This window comes from Rhinopithecus bieti, unplaced genomic scaffold (genome assembly GCF_001698545.2).
Source record: "Rhinopithecus bieti isolate Rb0 unplaced genomic scaffold, ASM169854v2 scaffold_26871, whole genome shotgun sequence".
In the NCBI taxonomy this organism is placed as follows: domain Eukaryota; kingdom Metazoa; phylum Chordata; class Mammalia; order Primates; family Cercopithecidae; genus Rhinopithecus; species Rhinopithecus bieti.
In genome coordinates, this window is record NW_016812402.1 from 1,519,996 (window position 1) to 1,530,793 (window position 10,798).

Here is a 10,798-nt window from a genome sequence, read left to right on the forward strand (position 1 = left end):
GCTTACAGCGCAGTATTGGGGTGGGAGTTACCCGATTTTCCAGGTGTTGTGTGTCTCAGTTCCCCTGGCTAGGAAAAGGGATACCCTTCCTCCTTGCGCTTTCCAGGTGAGGCGATGCCTCGCCCTGCTTCAGCTCTCGCTGGTCAGGCTGCAGCATCTGACCAGCACCGATTGTCCGGCACTCCCTAGTGAGATGACCCCAGTACCTCAGTTGAAGATGCAGAAATCACCCGTCTTCTGTGTCGCTCGCGCTGGGAGTTGGAGACTGGAGCTGTTCCTATTCGGCCATCTTGCTCTGCCCCTAAACGTGATTTTCTACATTACCTAACTCTACTCTCCCGCTAAAATTTCCCCTACTCCAAGATTTCTTTCCTGCAAAACAAGAATAATAAAAGTAGAAAGCAAAAATCCAACCAGAAAGTGACATATGCTTAGCAACACATCACAAATTGAAAAGGAGGGAATAGAGGATTAAAGTACAAGGGAGGCATTACACAGAAGTTTGCTACAAAGCAGCAACTAAGCTGGCTTGAAGACGTTCTGGCCAGATTAAAGACAAATTCATTTAAAATTGGAAAATATGAGTCACAAGTTAAAATAATGCTTTCTGAACATTTTGGCCCTGATGGAACAAGAGAAATAAACCATTTAAGAGAAATTACAGTTGTAAAGCTGTGTTAGGGTAAGAAATTCATATCAATATATTCCCGCTGTTATTTAAGGACACCTTGTTCCAAGGGTCAGTTAAAAAACTGCCATCATAGCAGTCAAAACTTAGTATCTATCTTCCTCTTTGTTTTTTTGTTTTTGTTTTATTTTCATTTTTGTTGAGACAGAGTCCCTGTCACCCAGGCTGGAGGGCGGTGGTGCAATCTCGGCTCACTGCAACCTCCACCTCTCCGGTTCAAGCAATTCTCCTGCCTCAGCCCCCCATGTCCCATAGGTGGGACTACAGGCATGTGCCACCACACCCAGCTAACTTTTGTACTTTTAGTAGAGATGGGGTTTCACCATGTTGGCCAGGCTGATCTCGAACTCCTGACCTCAAGTGATCTGCCCATCTCGGCCTCCCAAAATGCTGGGATTACCAGCAGTATCTATCTTCCTTTTCAAAAATCCATTTGCCCATATGGATTTTCTCCACCCGCTTCCATACCACACCTGAGAACAAATCCCAGAGAAAAAGATGATTAAGCACCCTGTGTCTCACAGCTGCTCAGGTCTTCACTCCCAGGATGGAAGCAGTAGCCCATCCAGACAACAGACTGAAGGCACTGAGGCTTCAACATCATCCACCCTGCAGACACTCCCCAGTAAGCTGTGGCAAAAGGCACACACAGACAGTGCTCCTCACACCACATCTGACCACCTTCTCCTCTCTGCTCCCATTGTTTCAATATTTAGATTGTGTTAGGTAAAGATTTTGAAGATGAAAACAGAGCCTGGGAGAAGAAGAACAAATACAGAATCTTGTGGCTGGGATCCAAGTGTGCCCTCCGGCGCCGGAGAAGTAAAAGGGCTGTCCTTAAATATTTACACCATTTTTCAGTTGTTACCAGTTCTTGCACACTTGATGTTTTGTTGCTCTGAGGCAAAGTTTTTATTCACTATCTGGTGGTGAAATGTCTGTTTATAGCAGCTCTGACCGCATTCAATTTCCCAGAGCTGGACTTAAACATTTTTTAAAAGGCAGAGAAAGCATCTCAAAACTCCCTAGAGCTGTTGTTGCTGGTTTTCTGTTCTGATGGCTGTCACCTTAATGCAAGTCCTAATAAGCCAAGGCCTGAAGCTTGCCAGATGTCTCCTAATAAGCATCCCAACCTCTGGGCTGCCATGCACAATGCCTCGATAATAATCTTCCCAATCACTGCCTTTGTGGGGGTCCCTCTTTACACATACTCCCAGTCTCCTCAGCTAACTTATTTCACCTCCTACTTTCCGACTCCCACTCTCCTATTCCGTTATGCAGAACTTTCTTCCTGGCCACACTTCCTTCCTCTTCCAACCTCTCCATCATTGCACCTGCCATCCCCCTGCCTGTGATATGCTCCTGCCTCCCAATCTCTACTCCTCCATCAAACCACAATCCTTCTGCCTTTGAAACATTGCCTGGGGCTCATCTTTAATCACAAGTGAATTTTCTCTTTTCTGTACCTTAGACTGGAGTCTAAGAGCCTCAGAGCTCTAAGATTGCTCTGGAAGATCATGTGTTTGCCCCAGTAATTCTCACAGAGTACCTGCAAACACCTGCATTGGAATCACTTGGGGAATTGGCTAAAAGTGGGAATTCCTGGACCTCACCTCAGATTTATTGCATCAGAATCTTAGTGAAAAAAAGTCCTCGAATCCTTCATTTTAACAATCTCCCCAGATCATGTACACATTCACTTTGAGACCCACAGATGACTCCAAACTCATCGTTTCATAAATGGTTTTGTTCACTGAACATGGACTGTCAGGCATGTTACATGCATCAACTTATTTGATCCTCCTGATGTCCTTACAAGATGGGTGCTATTTTAAAATATTGCTTTTTCCATTTTATGTAAAAGAAAACAGAGTCTTCTACAAGTTAAGTAATTTACGCAGGAAGTGGTAGAGATAGGGCTCAAACCCAGGTATGGCTGAGACCCTGAAGAGTGCACTGATAGACTTACAGGCTTCAGAATGAAGGGTGTTAAGATCCTGGCAAGACTAGCCCTGGTCACTGGAAGTTCACATTCCATTCTAATCCTGTGCTACCAGAGGAGCATTGACAGGCTGACATTCAGCCAGGGAAGCAAGAGGCTGAAATCCTTTCAGTAGACACTGGGCCTGGATCACTCAGAAAAAGTAATAATGTCAACCTACCTTTACAAGAGAACATGTTGGTCTTGTTTATTTCGGGGTCTTGCCTCTACTCCCTATGTCTCTGGCTCAGTAGTACCAGCCTCAAGGAGACTAAAAACAAAGCATCACACCAAGCCCAGCATGTGTTTCTGTAAGGGTCTTCATGCCTGGTGGAAAGTGTTTGGGGAAGACGAACAGTTTCATTGCCTCTTCAGTAAGGTCCCTTATTAGTAATTGCTTCTGAAAAAATAGCAGACTTGGGTTCACCTCAAGCAGCACTCAGGTGTGAGCCAGGCATCCCAAGTGTAATTCAAATAGCTCAAAGGAAAGCAACTCGTCTGATGATACAAAGTCTCTTTGAAAATTATTAGCTGGCCGGGCGCGGTGGCTCAAGCCTGTAATCCCAGCACTTTGAGAGGCCGAGACGGGCGGATCACGAGGTCAGGAGATCAAGACCATCCTGGCTAACATGGTGAAACCCCGTCTCTACTAAAATGCAAAAAACTAGCCGGGCGCCCTGGCGGGCGCCTGTAGTCCCAGCTACTCGGGAGGCTGAGGCAGAAGAATGGCGTGAACCCGGGAGGCGGAGCTTGCAGTGAGCTGAGATCCGGCCACTACACTCCAGCCTGGGCGACAGAGCGAGACTCCGTCTCAAAAAAAAAAAAAAAAAGAAAAAAGAAAATTATTAGCTGGACGCACTGGCTCATGCCTGTAATCCCAGCACTTTGGGAGGCCAGGGTGGGTGGATCGTTTGAGCACAAGAGTACGAGACCAGCCGGGGCAACATGGCAAAACCCCGTCTCTTCAAAAAATCAGCTGGGTGTAATGGCATGTGCCTATAGTCCCAGCTATGGAGGGTGAGGTGGGAGAATCACCTGAGGTCAGGAAATCAAAACTGTAGTGCACTGTGATCACACCACTGCACTCCAGCCTGGGTGACAGAGTGAGACCCTGTATCGAAATTTAAAAAAAGAAAAAGAAAACAAAATTATTGACATGCACAAGTTTTCTCCAGTGGCATTGTTTTCATCCAAATTGATCCCCTACTTATAAATACTTTCTGACTAAAAAGCAGATGAAATAAAGGCAACTTGGTCATTGTTTTATCAACTTAGTGGGTGGATACAAAGATCACAAATAATTGAATTAACTATCCACTTACATAAGTGGTTCAAGCCAACATGATAAAGCCTTTTGCCTGCAATGGATTAAAACCTGAAAACAAGTCAAGATTAATTGTGAAGGACTTCAGGGCCCAGTCAGTCTTATTTTCGTTTGAAGAAGAGCAAAAATGAATTATGATGTTCCTATGTAGTTCTTCTTTGCCCACAAAGACTAGAAAGATGATATGCCTATCCCCTTGACCCATGTACTGCCATCACAAGATGGGCAGAGTGGGGTAGGGCACAGGCATTGGCCTGGAGGAGAACTCTGAACTGAGGGGAAAGGGAGCCCTAAATGGCAATTCGTTTCACCCTGGCATTTCTGAAGTTCAACCATACTAAGACTTTTTGTTCTTTTACATTCTTATGATCTCTTTTGTGAGTTTCATTTCCTTTGCTTATCTTTTTAAAATCAGTGAGTGTTGACTTCCTTTTTCTATACATAGGTCTCCTGGGCAATTTCATCTACTTACAGGACATTATTTACTCCAAGTTGATAGTGCTCAAATCTTTGTTTCTTGCACAAACCTGTCTTCTGAACTGCAGAACTGAAGGTCCAAATGCTTCACGGGTGTCCTTTCTGAAGATCTCACAGTCCCTCACATTCACCACCTCCAACACTAAACTCTCTTTCCCCACATCTGATCCTCTTCTCTGATTCCCACTATCACTGTAAGCCAAGAATCTGGACATCAAATCAACCCTCTCCCTTTTTGTATTGACCACATCCCGCAGTCCCAAATCAGACACAGACTGTCTCCTAAATCTTTCTCAGACTGGCCTTCCCCTTCTTTGTACCCCTTTAGCCCCTTCTCAGCTCAGAACTCACTCTGCTCTAGCTAAATAAGTTCACCAATATTCTCTTTGATTCTCAGTCTCTAGTCTCTCATCCTTCAAACCATCCTCCACAAGGTCCTGGCCCCAGAGAAACCTTTCTCTTTTAATAAATATCATTAATGTGAATTATTATGGAGATCGTGGGAGATTCAGCTCATACCCAACTATATGGGTTGAGAAGTATGGCAGGCTGAATTATTGGCCCAATACTGCACCCTTACATTATATGGCTTTGCAGTCTTTCCCTGGAAGCCAATATAATCGCCATCCTTTGGCTTTGGGCTCAGCCACAGGAATTATGCTGGCCAAGTGCATGAGGGTAGAGGTAATTGTGTGGCCATACAGAGCCTAACCTGAAAAGACCCCTCATTTTCTTCTTAGCTTCTTACACCTCTGTTGTCTTATGATGATGTCCAAGAAGGACAAGAGACATAGGGAGTACACCTGGACCCCATCCACATTCTGGAGCTGCCCACAGACAGGCGAATGAAGCAAATCCTTATTATTAAACACCATGAGTTTTGTGGTTGGTTATTAGCAGCAATAGGTGACTTTGTCAAAAACCAAACATCTCCCTCTTAATCTGCCTGTCCATATATATTTATACAGATATTTTTCTAGTGAAACATTTTTTGTTTCTTTTTTACTTATTTTATTTTGGATCTCTTTCCATATCAGCAAAAACAAAAAAATTAAAAAAGGAAGCTTTCTGGATATCATGTGTGATAGTGAAAACCAGGCTTTGCAGTGCACAAAAATGAAATAAACTTTTCTCTGTCAGTCAAAGTGTTTTTTATTATAAATAACTAATAACACCAAATCAAACTGACTTAAACAATTTGGAAGTTTGTTATCTCATATAACAAAGGAAGAAATGATAGGGCAGCCTCCAGGTATGAGTGGCCCAACAGCTTCATGATGCCATCAAGGACCTAGACACTTTCTCTCTCTTGACTCTGCCATCCTTAGGGCTGGCTCCATTTAATAAAACAAAATGGCCACAGCAGATCCAAATACAACTTCAGATACGGCCATATCCACATGTCAACAAGGCTGGAGTACAGTGTCATGGTCATTTCTTCTGTATCTTTTGTAAAGTGAAAATTTTCCCCCCCACAATTTCCCCAGAAGAGTTACATCTTATTGTCCAGGATCAGGTTATATGCCTGTTTCGAACTCACCATACCAGCACAAGGCTTAGCCCTGAGGCTGGAAACAATAAATTAACAAAACACAGGCCTGACCTCCAGGAGCTTATCCTCTAGTAAGATGACAATTTATCATGTTACATTTTACAAGAGTATTTAGAATTTTTTATTATTTTTATTATTATTTAGTATTTTAAATGAGTATCTACCTTGGGAGGAAGAAGAGGAAGAGAAGGGAGGGCTCGGTGGCTCATGTGCCTGTAATCCCAGCACTTTGGGAGGCTGAGGCAGATGGATCACTTGAAGTCAGGAGTTTGAGACCAGCCTGGCCAACATGACAAAGTATTTTTAGTCTCTACTAAAAATACAAAAATTAGCTTGGCATGGTGGTGTGTGCCTGTAGTCCCAACTATTCGGGAGGCTGAAGCAGGAGAATCACTTGAATCTGGGAGGCAGAGGTTGCAGTGAGCAGAGATCATGCCGCTGCACTCCAGCCTGGGTGACAGAGTGATACTCTCTCAAAAAAAAGAAAAAGAGGAAGAGAAAGAGGAAAAGGAGCAGGAGAAGAAGAAAATAAGAACAAAAAAAGAGAGGGACTAGAGTTAACACCACGGAAATAATTATTAATGGTGAAAATTCAAGCATCAAGAGATATTTTTCCCAGTATTGACATAGCTGTGATTGTTTCCCAAGTTGATCTTCCTGGAAACTCTGGCTTCATCCTAGAATGAGATTTCTTACTATGCCTTAGGCCAAGGAAGAAAAGAGGAACATAGGCAGAGACTAGTAAGGGGGCAGGGGATAGAGAGGAGGAAAAATCCAAGGAGTTTACAGAAGAACATAGCCCAAAGGAGAACAGGAAATATTTGTTCTTCTTATCACCCAGAGAGAGTGGGCACAGAAAATTCTTTGGGATCCCAAGTAAAGACACAGCCTTGACTCCCAAGAGAAACTAACAGCCCCTCCTTGCAAAAGAAAAAAGAAAGAGAGAAAGAGAGAAAGAGGGAAAGGAAAGGAAAGGAAAGGAAAGAAAGAAAGAAGAAAAGAAAAGAAAGAGTAAACTTCAAAATCATCTGAATCATGTGTCAGCATCTACAGGTGTCCTCTCATTCACCACTTGTATGCTCAGATCTGTATACAAATACAATCCAAGTAAGGAAAGAAACAACGCTGAGATGTTGGGTGAATCAAAAGGCCTGGACTTTAAACTAGATTCTTCTTCTAACCACCAGACCTTGGGCATGTCAGCTACTATCTATGAACCTCAGCTTCTTTTCTTCCCAATGCCGCAGTTCTTGTTTTTATTTTTTGTAAAAATCAATAAACTAGTGTAAGAGATAGAAAAAAAACAAATTATTTTTTCCTATTCTAATTCCCAGTATAGAATATTTTACCTCTGGTCACCAAAATGTGTGGGAATTTCTATCCACCAACAACCAATTTTTCAGCAGATGCCAACGGGGTGTCCTATAATTCAATTGAATTCTGACACTGTCACCTGGAGATAGCATCAGATCCCACAAGTTTAAAGCTCTGTCCTGCAAGATTGCCCCCAATTTCGCATGCCAATCACAAGCAGTAGGTCATCATCTATATTTCTGACTCACCATCTATAAATTAGAATTCCCATGACCCCCTCCTCAGGTTTCATTAATTTCTAGGATGGCTCACAGATCAAGAAAAACACATTTACCAGTTTATTATATTAATAAAGGATATAATAAAGGGAACAGATGAACAGCAAAATGGAATAGATGAATAAGGCAAGGTATGTGGGAAGGGGCATGGAGCTTCCTTTCCCCCTCTGGGTACACCACCCTCCACATACATCTGTGTGTTCAGCAGTGAGGAAACTCTCTGAACCCTGTCTTTTTGTGCTTTTATGGAGGCTTCATTTCATAGTTTGGATTGATTAAATCATTGACCACGGGGGATCAGTGGAACCTCCTGAGAGGTGGGGGTGACGCTGAAAGTGCTAACCCTCTAATGACATGCTTAGTTCCTGTGGCAACCAGCCCTCATCCTGAGGCTCTCCAGGAGCCCACCAAGACCTTCCTCATTAGAACAAAAGATACTCCTCTCACTCAGGAAATTCCTAGGGATTTAGATGCTCTGTGTCAGATGCTTCTATCATTCAGGACATTGCAAAATCCTTGGGTGCTCTGTGTCAGAAATTAGGGTCAAAGACCAAAGGTTAAAACAAAAGATTCTCCTAGCACCCTATTTACAAGGGTTTTAGGAGCTCTGTGTCAGGAACTGGGGGCAGAGACTAAATATATATTTCTTATTATATAACAATATCACAGCTAGCATATATGAAATCTTCTTGTGAACACAGGTTGGGTAGGCCAGGAGTCAGTCACACTGACTCACTTCTATTCTGGGCCCCGAATGTAACAGTACTTAATATCCAGGGCTCATCTCTGCCTTGAAGATGCCAACTGTTCTGCAGAACTGTAATCTCCCACACCTCTGTGGCGACAGCATATCCATGGTGCACAGATATTGCGCATGGTTCACATCAGGGGAAATCTCTTGGTATCACCATATGGGAAGTCCCTGAGGTCATTTGTTTCAGGAGGCACTGAAACACAGTGACAGTCTGGAAGAAAGGAATACGATTTTATATTGTTTACAAATGAATAGAATGACCCTGACACTGTCATAACTCAACACAGATTGAAATCTTTATTGCAGGCTGCCATCTTCTCCTAACTTGTCTCAAGTAATCTCTAGGAGTTGATCTTAAAAGGCCGGTTACTCTACATTGTTTCTCTCAATGATGCAGAAACTACAGAGAATCCATCATATTTTCTGAAAGGTAAATATTAACTTTACGCATATCCATATCATATTGGCCAATGTCCCCTTGTCTTTGATAGCAGGACTAAACTGACTTGCTTGAGAACCAAATTAGCTACCCAGAACCCCATGCAGACATTCATACTGTTATCACTGTCTCTCACATTGGTTGGAATGATCAAAACAATGTCAGACATCTTCACAGCACAGGAAAGTTTCTACAAATCAGTATCAGCTTTCCATATTTCTATAGCTCTCACGTATGACAAGTCCATTAAAAGTTATCTTTTATAGATAACTCCTTTAACATTTGTGATGTCATAGGTTTGGGTTTATAAAACTAATACTTCATTGTTTCGTTACTCTGGACGACTAGTTCTGCAGCTCAGGGTATAGGAGTTATGAGCCCTGGTCCATGGCTGGCTGAATCATGGAGGACAGAGAAAATGTTTCCACTAAATTATGCTTTTAAAAACCTCTATTAGTGGTTTGCTGAGTTGTCCTTGGAGTATATACATGACAAGCTTCAATTTTTTCCCAAAGAATTTTCCCAATTATGTTATGTAAAATTCCTATTTCTTATCCAATAATGTTATTTTAGGAAAATCCTGTAAGTCTCTCATCAAATTTAATTTTATATTCCATTCAAAACTTTCTTTTTGTTCCCATTGCAGATTAGACTTATAAGTTGAGAGGCTCAAAATGCCTCACATTTTATACACCTTCCCCTCTTCCCTCTTCTAGGAACTAACTTCCTGCGTATTAGGGCAGGAAAGAGGAATGGTAAGTGAGTTGTGATGGTTGCATAAAAAATTATCCTAAAAACATAGTGATTTTAAACAGTAATAATTATATATTATCTTTCTCATCTCATGTGGGACAAGAATTCAGGAGCAGTTCAGCTGGATGTTTCTGACTCAGCATCACTAAGAGGTGGCAGTCAGATGTGAAGTTGAGCTGCAATCATAACAAGGCTAGATTGGGGCTGGATGATCTGCTTTTGAGGTGGCCCACTCACATGACTAGCATGTTAGCGCTGGTTGCTGGCAGGAGGCCTTAGTTTCTCTTTACATGGGCTACTTGAATGCCCTCACAGCATAGTATCTGGCTCTCCCCAAGGCAACCCATCCAAGAAACCAAAGTGGAAGCCAAATGTGTTTCTAACATACTCTTCTAGCAGGTCTCATATTATTTCTTCCACAGTATTCTACTGGTCACATAGATGAGCCCTGTTTCATTGTGGAAAGGAACTACACAAGACCATGATCACTAGGAGGTGACCATTATCCTAGAAGCTGGCTACTATTATTGGAAAAGGCAAATGTCTTCTTAGTCATCTGAGAAAGGTCTTTCACTTGTCTTCTTGTTGATTTTCTCTTCTTATGCTAACATTCTCTAACCATTGGAGTCTTCTGTGTAGTAGGCAGTAAGGATGAGTATCTTGGAGAGTCCATGCACAGGTTCTCTGGATGGTCCTCTAAGGCCTCCCCCTGCCAAGCCTCCTACCCTCTTTCATGATTTCCCCAGTATCTTCCACAAGCAGGCAATGCCACAGTCTTTTGCTGTTGAGGTTCTTACACTCAGGAAGCATCCGTCTTGTGTGGGAATAGGAAACTGACCCAAGTTACCTCCTGTTGTGTTCACCCATCCTCGGCATGACAAGGGTCAGTATATAGGTACTCCACAGATGCCCCACATCTCTGACCCACCTTCTTTCTCCCGTTCTCTTTCTCCCTTCTCAGACAGGTACAGAGACATAAAAGCAAGCTGTCAAAATGGAGAACAAAAGTAATCCAGTTTTCCCTTCTTGAAAACACCTACTATTTACACAGATGAGTCTCTTGGTGCTTCATCTCTTCCCTTGCGGGGAGGATAAGGAAAGTTGTCTCAGAATCCCACAGGAGTGGGATGACACATTTCCTCTCTCTAGGCTTCTTTTATAGACAAAGAAGGCAATGGTGATTAGCAGTAATGAGACTGATTTGACCACCTTTCAATAAACAAACCCTACAAGAAGTT